General features: G+C 44.6%; 1 long non-coding RNA gene across 1 annotated transcript in view; it reads right to left on the bottom strand.

Annotated features, from left to right (window-relative positions):
• The window catches only part of LOC310842134, a 203,567-nt gene that overhangs the window by 99,783 nt on the left and 91,507 nt on the right, over positions 1-12,277 (bottom strand). The gene's annotated exons all lie outside the window — the stretch shown is intronic.

Raw genomic sequence — 12,277 nt, 5'->3', positions numbered from 1 at the left:
GACAGCATCTTAAAAAGTAGAGACATCACCTTGCCAACAAAGGTCTGTATAGTTAAAGCTATGGTTTTCCCAGTAGTGATGTATGGAAGTGAGAGCTGGACCATAAAGAAGGCTGATCGCCGAAGAATTGATGCTTTTGAATTATGGTGCTGGAGGAGACTCTTGAGAGTCCCATGGACTGCAAGAAGATCAAACCTATCCATTCTGAAGGAAATCAGCCCTGAGTGCTCACTGGAAGGATAGATTGTGAAGCTGAGGCTCCAACACTTTGGCCACCTCTTGAGAAGAGAAGACTCCCTGGAAAAGACCCTGATGTTGGGAAAGATGGAGGGCACAAGGAGAAGGGGACGACAGAGGACGAGATGGTTGGATAGTGTTCTCGAAGCTACCAGGGTGAGTTTGACCAAACTGCGGGAGGCAGTGGAAGACAGGAGTGCCTGACGTGCTCTGGTCCATGGGGTCACGAAGAGTCGGAAACAACTAAAGAAGAACAACAACAACAACACGAAGAGTTGGACACAACCAAACGACTAAACAACAAATGAAGCTGAATGTTGGAAGATCCAGGGCAGGCGAAAGGAAGTACTTGTTCACACAATGCATAGTTCAGCTGTGGAACTCACTCCAGCAGGAGGCTGTGATGGCTGCAAACTGTCAGAGGCACCATACCTCTCCATGCCAGCTGCTGATCAAGTTCTGGTTGGCCACTGTGAGAACAGAACTCTGGGCTAGATGTGCCATTGCCCTGATTCCACAAGGCCCTTCTTATGTTCTTAGTAGAACAAACAGCAGCTATAGTGAAATAAATGACATATCTGGAAGGGCCTCGACTGTCTGAGGCTCTTTGGGGTTTGAGATTTCAAAAATTCCCTGCAGGCAGAAAATTGGAAGTCAGAGAGAAGGGTTATAGCACAGTCTTCTGCAACAGACCCTAGAGGAAATTGGTTGGCCTGTGCTCAACTAGCCTGAAGCAAGGGAAAATGTAGCCATATTCATTCTAACAAGGCCTAAGGGAAGTTAGCTAAAAGAGCTCTCTCTGTGGTGTTTTCATTCTTGCTGGAAGCTGTGGAGATAACCTTGGGACCTGGTTTTCTATGCTGCTTCCCCAAGAAGTGCAGGTAAAGGAGGCCCCTCCAATAAAGTGTTTTTGGGGGATAAGTTGGCACAGAATGCCTGCTTGCTATGATAAGAAGGAATGAGTTTGGAGAGCCACTCTAAACATCCATTTTATGGTGCATTTATGATTATTTGAACCTGAATAGGTGTTGGGGTGAGCATGCAGTTTGCTCCCGATCCATGCATATCCCATAACTTCCTAATATAATTCTGTAACTTTTCATGCCAAATATCTTCCAGGGTAGTTGCTGTTGTTGTCATCCCACTTTTACTGTGCTGCAGAGTAGGAATGCCTCTCCAGACAGCCATCACACACTAACAAGCATCACTAAACAACTAGACGGCCCAGTACAAATCCAGAACTATTATGTCTATGACATGTTGCAGAATACCTTCGCAAAAGACACCAGTTGGGAGGGGGGCCAAGACTCTGCAATTCTGAGAGAGAGGGAAGGGAGTTTTGTAATAGCTGGCTATTGATCCATTATTCATCCTGGCTTTTTTATGTATCCTGGTTTTTTTATTTATGTAATAACAAAAAGTGTAAAACTTGAAAGACCACCAACTTTGTTTTGTCCAGGCAACACATGCCCATCAACTTAGGAGTGCAGCCCTCTCAAATATTTTATTGGGCAGCGGTGACATTGGCCCAAGGAGTTGGCTCCTGTGCTACAGAGCCTCCTTCATCAGTGACTGTAGCATTTAGGGCCTGGTAGGCAAGGCTTGTGGCGCTGTGGGTTAAACCACAGAGCCTAGGACTTGCCGATCAGAAGGTTGGAAGTTCAAATCCCCGCGACGGGGTGTGCTCCCGTTGCTCGGTCCCAGCTCCTGCCAACCTAGCAGTTTGAAGCACGTCAAATCCGTGCACTGCTCTGGTTCGCCAGAAGCGGCTTAGTCATGCTGGCCACATGACTCGGAAGCTGCACGCCGGCTCCCTCGGCCAGTAAAGCGAGATGAGCGCCACAACCCCAGAGTCAGCCACGACTGGACCTAATGGTCAGGGGTCCCTTTACCTTTACTAGGCAAGGCTGGCAGCAAAAATGGGTAGGGCAATGATTGTACATTTTGCCATCTTACAAGTAGGGCAGTTTCTATATGCACTCATACACCCCTCTCTATTCTCCATCTAAGCAAACAAGAGGCATTAGCAGAGCCACACAAAAAAGAGCTTTTGCCAAATATTTTTTGGCATATGCTTGTGGTGGGCCCCAATCCCCCTCCCCATAATGTCCCGGAATGACACTATGGTCACGGTCACATAATAAATCTAAACCACTAAGATGCCAATTTAAACAGCCATGGCTTCCCCCAAAGCATTCTGGGAGCTGCAGTTGATTAAAGGTTCTGAATTTTTAAGAGATTTCCCCCATAACCCTCACCGAACATTCAGCGTTCTCTGATGGTTAAAACCACTCTGGAGATCCTAGCTTTGGGAGGATTCCCTATCAACTCTCTGCACGCTTGACAAATTACACTTGCCCAGAATTCTTTGGGGGGAAGTCATGACTCTTTAAAGTGGATTAATATGGCTTTAAAAGTATAGTGTGAATGAGACCTATGTCAGGGTGAAGGACCTTCTTTCCTTCCTCTTATTGGGTCCTCGGAGCACAGAGTTACACAAGGGGCAAACGACCTTGCAGGGTTCAACAGGTTTTATTTGAATTGCATATGCAAGACAAAGGTGCAGCGCAATAAGCTCGCAGTCTGCACGCACGGTCCTAGGTGCACCAGCCTTTTATACACTTGATCCAACAATGCTACCTGATTTCTTGTAAAACACCTGATTTCCCAGTAAGTTTCCCAGTAAGTTCCCAGTAAGTTTCTTGTTATGTTGTGGGTGAACATATCAGACGACACAGCGATTCTTCAAACAGGTTTTGTTTATTCAGAGGCCAGAACAGAACTGAACTGAAGGGTTCAGTCAGCCTGCTTATATAGAGCTCCAGTACAATGTTACTGTAACAATTTTCTAAATCTATCCAATCACTGAACGTCACTTTCAATCCCTTATTTGCATAACTATCTACAGTATCCCCCTGCTGGCCTAGGGTGAGAACTTCAGTACATAACATTTCTGTTTCCTTATATGAGCATATCCTGATTATACTCAAGCATGTATTGCCCCTTACCATAGCAACAGAGGGCTCTGACCTTCCTTTGGGTGTTTTCTTATCTTTACCATGCATACTTGGCCTCTCCCTTTCTTGGAGAGGCCTCCCAATCCCTGTTATCCTTCTAGACCTTCCCTTGCTCGAAAAAGCCGTTGGGGTGGGGTATCCTTAAGGCCCTTCAAGGGAGATTGTGGGGAATACAAAATGGCAGCCAAGCTGCCAACCTATGAGCCAGAGCTATTGCCACTACTGTTTGAAATGACTTGCATTGGCAACTAGAAGGAAAATAATCTTGCAGGGTTCAGAATGAAGCCATACCCTTGCTGCTGGTGTTGAGCCTCCCCTTTCAAGAAATCATCTGAAAATTTTACTTATGCTGGAAAATATTTGAGGAGTTCCTCCCTGTTAAGTATAGGAATTTCATTCACAGAATTTGTAAATGCTTGTGTTTAAATTTGATTGGTTGGTAACTGAATTCTAGGGCATTGTCTAGTATTTCTCCTGCGTGATTGGCTACCATTGGTCACATGAGAGGTATCTAGTGAAGGAGTGACTCCATCTTACGTGACACAAGATGACTCTGTTTTAGGATCCACTGTGAACACTGCTAAGTTGAATAGAGTGTTGGAGTACTTCTTCTCTGCTTGAAGAAAGAGATCTAAGCTGCAGGAGAAGATAAAAGTGGAGATCTCTCATAGGAGCTGCAAGGCATGTCTTGAGATACAAAGGTTGAGTGCTGAGCTCTGGAAAGAGTGGGAAATGCAATTGTTTGGAGGTTAGAAGAGACTGTGAGCCCATGCTTGGAGAAGATGTGACTGTAAATACAGTGGTACCTCTGGATACGAAAGGGATCCATTCCAGAGCCCCGTTCATATCCAGAAGCAAACATAACTAGCGATGGCACGTCTGTGCACGCACACGCCGCTTTTCGCTGCTTCTGCACATGCGCATGATGTCATTTTGAGCATCTGCGCATGTGTGAGCGGCGAAACCCGGAAGTAATGCACTCCGTTACTTCCAGGTTGCTGCGGAGCGTAACTCGAATGCACTCAACATGAAGCATATTCAACCCAAGGTATGACTGTATTAAGTTTTAATTCATGTATAAGTTTTTGCAAGTAAAGTTTTTGAATGTTAAAGTCTGGTCATGGATTTAATTTCAAAAGAAGAGTGTCAGTAGGTCCCATATATGATTTAAGCTTCTTAACTGTGTTTTCACTACCCTTGCTTCAACACTTCCCCCTCAATTTCACTGCTAAAAGTAGGGCAGAGAATTCTGAGAGGTCATTTCCACTCAGCCCAGGAAGTAGAAATTACTTGGTGCAATAAAAAATGCTTTGGGGCGGGGCTTCTTTTGGTTGCATAATAGAGAATTCAACTCTATCGCTAAGAATTTACCCAGTGCTGCCAGCTCACAAAACCCTTCTGGGTGTAACTCGCTGATGCTTATATGCTGAAAGTCATAACGCAATCAGTACCAAACCAACACATCTGAATGGTCTTGGTTTTGCAGCAAAGGCAATAAACCGTCTTGGGAAGCTGCTCAAGTAAAAAAAAATAACCCAGATTGTTTATAAAAACAAAGCACAGATGCCGAGCCCTGCCCGCCCAGATCCTTTTCCCTCAGCAATTAGTGGCCAATTATTCTGGCCGTTTTAGGGAAAGCAATAGTGCTTCCTTGGTTTATCAGCTTTTGGCTTTTCTAAGTGGCAGTAACTAGGTTGTTTGGTTTCTTTTTCGCAGGGAACATGTAGATCTCTATTTGTAATGTGAAATCTTATTCTCCGAATGAGCTTCAGGCAACATTTGTTTGTTAGTTTTTTTTAAATGAAAAATGCTTTTCAGCCTGGCTTGCTAATTAGCATTTTTACTGATATGTAGTCAAACCATTAAAGCCCCATTACACTCACTCTGTGTACATGAATCTGCATGTTGGAACGACTTGCCTGCCCAGCTGAGCATCTGCTCATCCTATCAGCCTCAATGTGGTATGACCTCTGTGCTCCTTTGCTGAAGGTATAGTAGAGTGGCTGGGCCAAGAAGCTTTCTAATATTGAAGAAGGTATTCCAGATCTCTGAATCTCTGGGCCGGTTCAGTCACATTAGGGATATATCTCAAAATGTTGCCTTGTTACTGCAATGAAAGGACCTGTGGGATGGAGAAGATTTTTCTAATTTGCACCCCACTGGAGCAGTATATGGAGTGGATCTTAATTGTTCTTTGAATTTGAGATTTTACAGCAGTTCTTGGCTGGCACAAGAACCAAAATGCAACCCCAAAAACGATTTTTAGAATAAAATACATTCAGAAATGTGTATATTAAGGTAAAATATAAATTTAATATGTGTTCAAATTGGCATGTATTAACATACACATTTTTGAATGGATTTTTTAAAAAAAAAACAAAAGGTTGATGCAAAAAGAGGACGAAACAGATTTATGGATGCACACATGCAAAATTAGTACGGGCCACTGATATGGAGCAATCTCTCCCTAATCCTCATCACTGGTGCCATTGAAGGAGGCCCAGCTGCTGGCATGTCCCAAATCCCAAATCCCTAAGTGAATTGGGCCAATGCAGGTGGAATCAGATTTCAGGCACGTCAGGCTGAGATGCCCTTGGATCAGCCTGGGTTAAGTTGGAACTACCAGAAACTGGGACGATTAAACAGCAGTCGGAAGAAAGAGAGGCAGGCAGCTCTACTCTGCTGTGTTACCCACTCATTCATCACCAGTTGCAACACTTTGTGGACTTGGCCACATTTAGAGAAACCGGATTCGTATCTCTAGGGATGATGAGCTGCCGCCTGGAGAAACAAAGTTATTTACAAAGTGCGTTGTTCTCTTCAATCGCAGAGATCAACAACAATTCATGGGATGGCTTGGGGCTTGGGGCTTACAAACCGAGTCACAATTCTGAGTATTTGGTTCTCTTCCAATTCTATGATTCTATGAAATCTCCCACCAGAAAGTGAAAACATGGAAGCATCTCTAGCATATATGGAAAAAGGTGCTGCCTTTTCTGTGATGTCGCCCAAACTATTGAACTCTCTTCTCTGCCATGTCTGCCTTGTGCCACCATGGCTTTCATTTAGATGCCAGCAAAGACCTAGGCAAGAAGAAGAAGAAGAAGAAGAAGAAGAAGAAGAAGAAGAAGAAGAGTTTGAAGTTGATATCCCGCTTTAGAGAAGTGTGACTAGCCCAAGGTCACCCAGCAGCTGCATGTAGAGGAGCGGGGAAGCGAACCTGGTTCACCAGATTATGAGTCTACCACTCTTAACCACTACACCACAGATGGCTGGCATGGGCTGCACCGTCTATTGACACCTTATCTGCACAAACAGTTGACTGCACACTGATGACATTAGCAGGGTGCTGCAGACATGAGCATGGAGGGAGAACACAGAGAACATACACTCTGTGGAAATGGAACAAGATGATGCTTAAGACCTAGATAATGGTTGCCATTAAACAACAGATGGCTCAGTTTTGGTGAACCTGCTGCTTTGTATGCATGCATTCTTCTGTTGAGCTTACCAAAATTGCTTTGCCAGTGTCACTGTGATGATTTGGATGGCCACAGAATCACAGAATAGCATAGCGAGTGACTTGCATTTCTGAATACTGGCTTTGCTGAAAATAGTATAAAAGGAACAGAGAGCAGAAGGATATTTCTAGGGGAGAACAATCTAAAAGAATTCAGCTCCAGCTGGGTTCGATTTAAGACCACTTAGGCTTGCAACAAAGGGCTTCCTGGTCAGTTGATTCCAAGATCATCTGCTTGTTCCATCGCTAATGCTGTTAACTAGCTAGAAAAGGTCTACATCCCACTTCTGAGAACTGGAGGGATGACAGATTCATCTTCACTCCACCCCAAGCTCTCACCACAGATGTCAGGAGGGTGCAGTAAGCTATCATTGCTCAGTAATTATCTGCTGTTGTTTCTGGAGCTTTGTGGGCAGATTTATTGCAGCTGGGACCTTGTGGGTGATTTAATCAAACTGAGTTGTATCTTTTTTGGTCTGGATTCCTGCTCCTGATTACATAGTCTGGTTAACCTGTCAATGTTGATGCAAAATCAGTCCTCTGCTCTTATACCATCAGTGGCACTTGAGACCCTTTAAAATGGCCTATTCGTTGTTTTTAATCTGCTGATGGTCTGCCTTTTTTATTGCTGTAGTTTTACTGTTGTTTCGACACACATTAAAAAAATTGATTTGGATCATCTAATTATTCCAACAGGCCACCTTGAGACTGGTCAGGGTGAAAGGTAGGAGACGAGGCCCATAAAAATGAATGAATATGTACATAAACAAACAAATAAATACAGGTATCCCTGGCAAAAAACAAAAACAAACAAGACACTTTGCAACACCAATTACTAGCAGCCTCATACCTGTCATTGCTCAGAAAATCTAAGAAACCTCCAAAATCATTGTGGCTTTGAAATCAGCAGTTAAAATCATTGCTGTTTCAAAAGGCTCATTTCACCAGTTTGGTTCAAATTGGTTCCTAGCTATATCCAATCATGGACAAAAGCCTGCTCCTCAGGAACCCTAACACCACATTTTGTTGCGTTATATTAAGAGAGATCCAGAAGCATAGCAGGCAGATAGCCAAACAAAATATATAGCATAACTATAATTATTTTCATTGGGTTGACTTCAATGCTAGCCCTATTCAGAGCAAATACATTTAATAAGGTAAAGGTAAAGGGACCCCTGACCATTAGGTCCAGTCATGACCAACTCTGGGGTTGCTCTCGCTTTATTGGCTGAGGGAGCCAGCGTACAGCTTCCAGGTCATGTGGCCAGCTTGACTAAGCCGCTTCTGGTGAACTAGAGCAGCGCACGGAAATGCCGTTTACCTTCCCACCAGAGCAGTACCTATTTATTTACTTGCACTTTGATGTGCTTTCGAACTGCTATAGTCATGGCTAACTCTGATATTTTTATTCAGTGGGTCTACTCTGGAATAAAACTTAGTAGGAGACAATCTATGATAATCCTGCTGCTGGAATGTGTGAAATGGTCTTCGGAGATGTTAGAAAAGCTTCTGTTCCCGGTCATTTTTTCCAGCCATGTCTGTGCATGTGTTTTTTAAGAATGTGAGACTCCTAGCTCTGGCAACTTCCTAGGCTTGGTAACTCTGAAAATCCGAAGAGCCTATTCACCCTTCAGCCACTCTGGCATCAACCTGTCCATTCAAAGCAAGAGCTGCTTTCAGCCCAGCTTTGTAGTTCTGACACAAACATGCCAGCCAAGCTGATAAAAAGCTTCTCCGCTGAACACAAAGCCAGCTCACTGACCCAGAGGAAAGCAACCTTCAAATCCAATCCAGGCTGCAGAGAAACTTGAACATAGGCATTGTTTTACAGACAGGGAATCAAAGGAGTGACCAGGTCAGGTCGGCTGCAGTGGATTCCAAGGCCTTCAAGCTCGAAGGAAGAATGCTCAGTGACTGGGATGCTCCTCTGTGTTAAATAAAGGGAGCAAGGCAACAGTGCAGAGGAAAGGGGCCAAGCAGTGCCAAGGGAGAAAGCGAATGGGAGGGAAACTTTTACTGAATGAAAGAAAGAGAAGGGCCATTGCTCAGTGGCGGAGTTTCTGCTCTACATGCCCCTGTCATCTCCAGGTAAGACAAGGAGAGACCCCATTCTGAAATCCTGGGCATGTACTGCTAGTCAGTATAGACTAGGGGTGGGGGGCCTCTGGTCCATGAGTCTTAATTTGACCCACAAGACAAGTTCCTCAAACTATGTGGGACACTATTACAGTCAAACCACAAATACATACTTTGCCAGAGGGGCACATGAAAGGGGCTGAGGCTCACAGAGCTTTCCTGTAAAATTTGCTAGAGAGGACTCTGTGAGGTCACTTCCTTTGCCTTGAAAAGAAGCTGCAACACTGCATACTTCCTGCCTGCTTGGACATCTCGCTTTTTCTTCATTCATGCTTCCAAGCTGACCACGCATGCATGCCTGAGCTCTGCAGCTCAGACACCATTTTTGTACTTACATTTTGTACTTTTGTAACTTAGATAGTCGTTATAAACCTGCCTTCATTTTGCTGCTGTAATTGCTGCTTTGAGACCTAGATTATGTAAGTACATACTAATTTTATTTCTTCACAAAACCATGTGTGTTTGATTGTTATTTTTAAGGGAGAGAAGAAGCGTAATACCAGACCCTCCAAGTCTCCCTATTTTCCAGGTACAGTCCCAGATTTACAAAAGCCATCCCAGTTACTGATTTGATCCAGAACGTCCCACTTTTCCTCAGGACATCCCTATTTTCATCTGAGAAATGTTGGAGGGTATGGTTGGACGTCCCTATTTTCACTGAAGGGTATGGAATTATACAACCCCCAAGCCAAGGAGATAAGTAACTATACAACCTTTAGTAGACATCTGAAGGCAGTCCCATATAGGGAAGTTTTTTTAAATGTTTAACGTTTTATTATGTTTTTTTATATGTTGGAAGCCACCTTAGAGTGACTGAGGCAAACCCAGTCAGATGGGTGGGGTATAAATAATAAAATTGTTGTTGTTGTTGTTGAATAGGACATCCCTATCTTCACTAGAGAAATGTTGGAGGGTATGTAATACCAGAGAAAATCCAGTCTACTTAAAGCATCCTGGATTATTTTTCCTAGAAGGTCAAACCAACCTTGTTCTAGCTTCCATGTTTAACCTGCAAAGGATGGCACTCTGCTGATCTCACTACCATGAGCAAGGAAGGGTAACAACAAAACAAAATATCTTTTCCTAGTGCCTAAATCCAATCCTACACACAACATCCACCTGCCGTGCCCCTGGTGACAAATGTGATGTCAGGTGCTGTCTGTGGTACACAATAACACTGGCAGTAAGTTACCTGAGGGAGTGTTTCCACCCCCATCGTTCTGCCTGGACACTGAAGTCCAGCACCAAGAGCCTTCTAGCAGTTCCCTCACTGCGAGAAGCAGAGCTACAGGGAACCAGGCAGAGGGCCTTCTCAGTAGTGGCACCTGCCCTGCGGAACGCCCTCCCATCAGATGTCAAAGAGAACAACAACTACCTGACATTTAGAAGACATCTGAAGGCAACCCTGTTTAGGGAAGTTTTTAATGTGTGACATTTTTATGTATTTTTAATCTTTGTTGGAAGCCGCCCAGAGTGGATGGGGAAACCCAGCCAGATGGGCGGGGTACAAATAAATTATTATTATTATTGCCTCCACCAGTGTGTGGCGATAGACAGAAAGGTGATCTGTTCTTCCCTTTCTGTTTCTTTCTTGGGTAGGCACTTGTAGATTTGTTTTTCTCTGAGACTTTACTTCCCACCTGCTTCTTTTTGAGTTGCACTGTTGGACCTTCCTTTGGTTTAACCCAGTGCATAGCTGTCAACTTTTCCCTTTTCTTGTGAGGAATCCTATTCGGAATAAGGGAATTTCCCTTTTAAAAAAGGAAAACGTTGACAGCTATGATCTAGTGGTATTCAACCAGGGTGCCATGGCACCCTGGGGTGCCTTGAATGATGGTCAGGGGTGCCGTGTGCAACACTGGCCTCTGTCCTTCCTTCCTTCCCTCCCTCCTCTGATGCCCTCTTGCGTCTCTGCCTCCCCAAAGCTTGTGCGGTTGTTTGTTGCAGCAGCCCTGGCTACAAGCTCCACAGGTGAATGGGACCTCTGGGGCTGGTCAGGGGGTTCTGGTAGCCAGGGTCTGAGATGACCTTGGAGTACGCAAGCAAGCGGGCGAGGGAGTCCAGCCAGCCAGTCCACCAGCTCTTGCTGTTGGGAATGGATAGACAAGTCCCAGGCCTCTGTGGGGCAGTGTGAGGAGGCGCCTCTCTTTGGATCAGGAAAGCAGCTCAGAGACCAGGGGCAGCAGTACCAGCAGCTACCCTGAGGTCTTCCAATGAGAGAGGAGAGGAGGCTGAGGGAACACTCCACAAGGGTGAGTGGCTGCCAGCTCTGCAGGCAAGGGATGACATAACGGGGTTCCTGAGCCCCACAGGGGTGCCCCCCAATGCATGTAGTTGGTCAAGGGAGCTGTGGACTCAAAAGGTGGTTTAACCCAGTGATTCCATGACGGCCACAGAATGGCTTTGCTTGCCAAAGGAATATACCTTAAGTGTCTTTATTCTTTCAACCTTATCAGATTACAGTCATACCTTAGTTCTCGAATGTCTTGGCACTCGGACGTTTTCGCTCCCAAACGCCGCAAACCTGGAAGTCAGTGTTCCAGTTTGTGAACGTTTTTCAGAAGCCGAACATCCGACGTGGTGTCCGCAGCTTCCGACTGAGAGCAGGAAGCTTCTGCAGCCAATCGGAAGCCATGTCTTGGTTTTTGAACCGTTTCAAGAGTTGAACGGACTCCCGGAACAGATTAAGTTTGGCAACCAAGGTACGACTGTATGTATTTCCATGCTGTGCAGTTAAATATGCCCAACTCCAACAGATGGGAGGCAGGTAAAAGCACGATTTAGGTAGACAATGCTGAGCTCAATGGACCAGTGGTCTGACATTCTTTCTGTGTTAACAATTGGCTGTCACTCAGGATCTCCGAACAAATGCATTTCCCCAAAGAGCAAAGAATATTTGGGTGTTTTTCACAAGTGTTTGCCCAATTCTTTTTTCTTTTCTTTTCTTTTTAAAATTTATCATAAGAAATGCGAGAATTCCCGTGCCAGTTCCCTTGTATTTGATGCTGATTCCACAAATCCCAACAGAAAGCTAAATATATCTCTTTAATTTGCACTTGAGAAGCATACTGCTGCATGTATAAATAGTAAAAAAAAAAAGTTCTTATTAGTCTGACTATTTTAAACTTCTGTAGATAAATTTGTATTAATTCTGGAGTTTTCTTCTTTAGAGACTCTGTAAAAGGCAATGCGGGACGCGGGTGGCACTGTGGGTTAAAGCACAGAGCCTAGGGTTTGCTGATCAGAAGGTCGGTGGTTCGAATCCCCGTGACGGGGTGAGTTCCCGTTGCTCTGTCCCTGCTCCTGCCAACCTAGCAGTTCGAAATCATGTCAAAGTGCAAGTAGATAAATAGGTATCGCTCTGGTG

The sequence above is a fragment of the Podarcis gaigeae genome (genome assembly GCF_964106915.1).
Source record: "Podarcis gaigeae genome assembly, chromosome: 3".
Lineage (NCBI taxonomy): Eukaryota > Metazoa > Chordata > Lepidosauria > Squamata > Lacertidae > Podarcis > Podarcis gaigeae.
Note: the sequence above shows the minus strand (reverse complement) of the source record. Positions and strands in the feature narration are given on the sequence as shown.